Source organism: Pongo abelii, chromosome 21 (assembly GCF_028885655.2).
Source record: "Pongo abelii isolate AG06213 chromosome 21, NHGRI_mPonAbe1-v2.0_pri, whole genome shotgun sequence".
NCBI classification, from domain to species: domain Eukaryota; kingdom Metazoa; phylum Chordata; class Mammalia; order Primates; family Hominidae; genus Pongo; species Pongo abelii.
The window spans coordinates 38,282,122-38,286,901 of record NC_072006.2 but is presented as its reverse complement, the minus strand read 5'-3'; the positions used below and the strand labels follow the sequence as shown (position 1 = coordinate 38,286,901).

General features: G+C 44.8%; 1 pseudogene; it reads right to left on the bottom strand.

The window, feature by feature from the left end:
* Positions 1-640: 640 nt before the first annotated feature.
* LOC100439934 (small ribosomal subunit protein uS5-like) lies at positions 641-1,873 on the bottom strand (annotated as a pseudogene).
* Between the last annotated feature and the right edge of the window lie 2,907 nt (positions 1,874-4,780).

Sequence of the window (4,780 nt, the reverse complement as noted above, 5' to 3'; positions counted from 1 at the left end):
AAACAGAAGTGCAAGACTGTCAAGATGCCCACTCTTTGCTCCTATTAAAAAAAGTTAGAACCAGAAAATTCATAGATATGGCTGGGCGAGGTGGCTCACGCCTGTAATCCAGCACTTTGGGAGGTCAAGGCGAGTGGATCATGAGGTCAGGAGTTCAAGATCAGCCTGACCAAGATGGTGTAACCCCATTTCTACTAAAAATACAAAAATTAGCCGGGCACAGTGGCAGGCGCTTGTAATCCCTCCCAGCTACCTGGGAGGCTGAGGCAGGAGAATCGAAGTTGGGGGACAAAGGTTGCAGTGAGTCGAGATTGCACCACTGCACTCCAGCCTGGGTGACAGAGTAAGACTCCGTCTCAAAAAAAGGAAAAGAAAATTCATAGGTAAAATATAGATAAAATTCTACTCTCATACGCCAGTGTGGAAAAAGCAGGAGTCTGAGAGTTGCGGTACATGTGTCCAAGCCCTGTTATTATCATTTACTGGTCTGAAGCTAGGTAAGTTAAATTTTCTGACCATCTGTTTCCTCACCTGTAAAGTGGTGATAATCATCCCTAGATAGTCTTACTTGTAATGATGAAGTAAAATAATTGATATAAATATATAAACATCAAATATATATCATTTATCATAAACTCTATTACAAGTAGGCATAGTTAAATATATTTTCAGAGGCACTGTAACATAGTAGAAAGAATATGGGCTTCAGATTCACACAGACTTGGGCTCGAATTCCATCTCTGTTACTCACTGTGTTATGTTGGGTAAGTGACTTACACTCTCTGAGCCTTCGTTAACCTGTTTATAAAATGGGTATAATATTTTTAACCTGACAAGGCTGTTCTTGAGTATTAAATGAGATAATGCATGTAACATCAATAGGGCCTGACACTTGGTAAGTACTCAACAGATATTAATTCTTCCATGTTGGCCCCTAATTTGAGACCAGCTTTTTTTTTTTTTTCCAGGCTTAATTCAGTTTGTTTTTCTTGTATAAAAACCCTATGTTGTAGCCACAGCTGGAGCCTGGGTCCTCTGCATGGAGACTCTGGTGTGGGTCTTGATGAGGTGGTCAGTGAATTCCTGATAGGGAGACTTGGTGAATATAGTCTCCTTCCAGAGGTCGAGGGTCAGGTAGCTGTAGGTCTTAGAGATGGTGTCAAAAGTGGCCTTGGCAAAGTTGCCAGGGTGGCAGTGCAGCCCCTGGCTGAGGTGTAGCAGTCATCAATACCAGCCATCATGAGGAGCTTCTTGGGCACAGGTGCGGAGACGATGCCAGTGCCCCTGGGTGCAGGGATGAGGCGCACCAGCACAGAGCCGCAGCAGCCTGTCACCTTGCAAGGAACGGTGTAGACTTGCCCATCTTGTTCCCCCAGTAGCCTCTGCGCACGGGGACAATGGAGTGCTTGGTCAGGATGACGGCCCCGCGGATGGCAGTAGCCACCTCCTTGGAGCCCTTAACGCCCAGACTGACGTGGCCATTATAGTCCCCGATGGCAACAAACGCCTTGAACCTGGTGCGCTGGCCGGCGCGGGTCTGCTTCTGCACAGGCATAATCTTCAAACCCTCTTCCTTGAGAGAGGACCCCAGGAAAAAGTCAATGGTCTCAGATTCCTTGATGGGCAGGGAGAAGAGACATCCTCCAGGTACTTGATCTTCATGTCCTTGACCAGGTGGCCCAGCTTGGTGACGGGCATCTACTCCTTATCCTCGGCCCTGCCTCTGCGAGCTCCACGCCCTCGGCTCCGGCCCAGTCCACGGCCGTGACCCCGGCTCCGGATGCCACTGCCGAAACCTCCGCGGAAGCGACTGCGGTTCCCCATCCCTCCCAGGGCTGCGGGGGCCTCCGCCCCGCCTCCGCCCCGCCTCCGCCCCGCCTCCGCCCCACCTCCGCCCCACCTCCGCCCCACCTCCGCCCCACCTCCGCAACCGCCGCCCTGCCGCCCCCTGCACCGGCGTCATCCGCCGTTTGGGGATTTGTTGAAGAAGAGCTTTTTTATACTAACATGAAAATCCTGAGCTTGTATTTCATTAGTTCATGCTAAACTACATTGATAATTAGCATCTTAGATCATCAATAGTCCTCATAAAAGTTTATTTATTTGCTGTTTCCCCAGGACCAAATTATAAGGTGAATAGCCCAAATTAAAAGGATTCCTCATACAAGACCTTTGAAGTCAACTGGCTATTGCTGAGGCATCTTTAGCATTTCATTATGAAATAAGATGTGAAACTTGTAACAAATATAAAGAGATCAGAGGCTCTGGAATACTGGGAATAACTACAACTCAAAAAATTATTTTAAACTTTTTTTTTTTTTTTGGTTTTTATTTGATTCTCATACAAATCTAGACTCCACAGTCTTTTTTATCCTGTTTAAAAATGAATTAACAGAAGCAATGAGTAAAGAAGCTTCCTTTACTCAACTTCCTTGGGTACTTCCTTGAGTTTCAAGGAAGTCTCAAATTCCTTGAGACTTATCTATCTGTGGAAAACAACCAAGAACTCCAACCTTGGTCTTTTGTCTCCCAGTTTAGTGCTCTCTTTTTAAAAAACATGGTAAAATACAAATACCATAAAATTTATCATTTCAACCATTTTTAAGTACATTCACATTGTTGTACAACCAATTTCCAGAACTCTTTCCATCTTGCAAAACTGGAACTCTGTACCCATTAGACAACAACTCTCTCTTCCCCCCTCTCTCCCTAGCCCCTAGCAACCGCCATTCTACTTTCTGTTTCTATGAATTTGACTATTCTAGGTACCTCAAATAAATGGGATAACACAGTATTCGTCTTTTTGTGGCTAGCTTATTTCACTAAGCGTAATGTTCTTATGGTTCATCCATATTGTGGCATGTATCAGAATTTCCTTCCTTTTTAAGGCTGAATGATATTCTACTGCATGTACACACCATATTTTGATTACCCATTCATCCACTGATGGACACCCGGGGTGCTTCCCAGGTATGAATAATGCTGCTGTGAACATGGACATAAAAATATCTCTTTGAGACACTGCTTTCAGTTTTTGTTTTTGTTTTTGTTTTTCTGAGACAGAGCTTCGCTCTTGTTGCCCAGGCTGGAGTGTGATGGCACAATCTCGGCTCACTGCAACCTCTGCCTCCTGGGCTCAAGCATTTCTCCTGCCTCAGCCTCCTGAGTAGCTGGGATTATAGGCGCCCGCCACCATGTCTGGCTAATTTTTTGTATTTTTAGTAGAGATGGGGTTTTACCATGTTGACCATGGCTGGTCTCGAACTCCTGACCTCAGGTGATCCACCCGCGTCAGCCTCCCAAAGTGCTGGGATTACAGGTGTAAGCTACCACGCCCAGCCCTTTCAGGTTTTTTTTTTTGTTTTTTTTATTATTTTTTTAAATACATAGTAATTGAATTGTTAGATTATATGGTAATTCTGTTTAAAAATGTTTGAGGAACCACCATACTCTTTTCCATAGGGGCTGCATCATTTTACAGTCCTGCCAACGTACACAAGGGTTCCAGTTTTTCCACGTCTTGATAATATGTGTCATTTTCTGGAGGTTTTTTTTTTTAATTAATAGCAATTCTACTGGGTGTAAGGTAGTATCTCATTGTGGTTTTCTTAAGAGTTCTGAAGTCTTCTGTACAGATGGCAAGATACTAAGTAACCTTGGATAACATCATCAAAAAACATTCATTTTTTTTTAATTGATTTTTTTTAAGAGACAGGGTCTTGCTCTGTCACCCAGGGTGGAGTGCAGTGGTGTGATCGTAACTCACTGCAGCCTCGAACTCCTGAGCTCAAGGGATCCTCTTGCCTCAGCCTCTTGATTAGCTGGGGCCACTGGCACATGCCTCCATGCCCGGCTAATTTTTTTAAAATTATTTTTTTGTAGAGACAGGGTCTCACTATGCCGTCCACGCTGGTCTCAAACTCCTCGCCTCAAGCAATCCTCCTACTGTGGCCTCCCAAAGTCTTGGGATTACAGACATGAGCCACTGCACCCAGCCTCAACAAATGTTTGCTGAACTCCTAATAGGTGCTATGCACTGTGCTGGGTACTGGGGTTATAAGTCTCTTAAGAGCAAGGGAGAAAGATGGGCGATGAATAGTGACCAAGGTGCTGAGTGTATACAAGGTACACTTAATTACTCCTTACTGAAAGCCTGCTAATCTTTCAAGAAGACTACCAGGTGCTTTTATGGCTCACGCCTGTAATCCCAGCACACTGGGAGGCCGAGGTGGAAGAATCACTTGAGGTCAGGACTTTGAGACCAGCTGGGGCAACATAGTGAGACCCCATCTCTACAATTTTTTTTTTTTTAATTAGCTGGGTGTGGAGGTACTTGCCTGTAGTCCTACCTACTTGAGAGGATGAGGCAGGAGGACTGCCTGAGCCCAGAAGTTTGAGGCTGCAGTGAGCCATGATCATGCCACTGCACTCCAGCCTAGGTGACAAAGTGAGACCCTGTCTCAAAAAAGCAAAAACAAAAACTGATCACCTCCTTTTATAGTGAATCATAAAAGGAGTACGTAAAACATATTTATTTCCTATGCTCACATCCAATTATTCCAAACAGAATACAGCTGGGAGGTCTCCCATCCTCTCTTGGGAAGGAGGCGACATTCAAGAAGTGAAGACTGGTGCAAGTTAGTAATTAGCAGTTATACCTATCACCCCATATGGGTGCCTGCATTCACAAACATGTGCTAGGTTTTGGGAAAGCAAAGAAATATGAGTAAGGTACAGATCCTGCCCTCCAGGATCTCAAAGACAGCTACAACATAATATA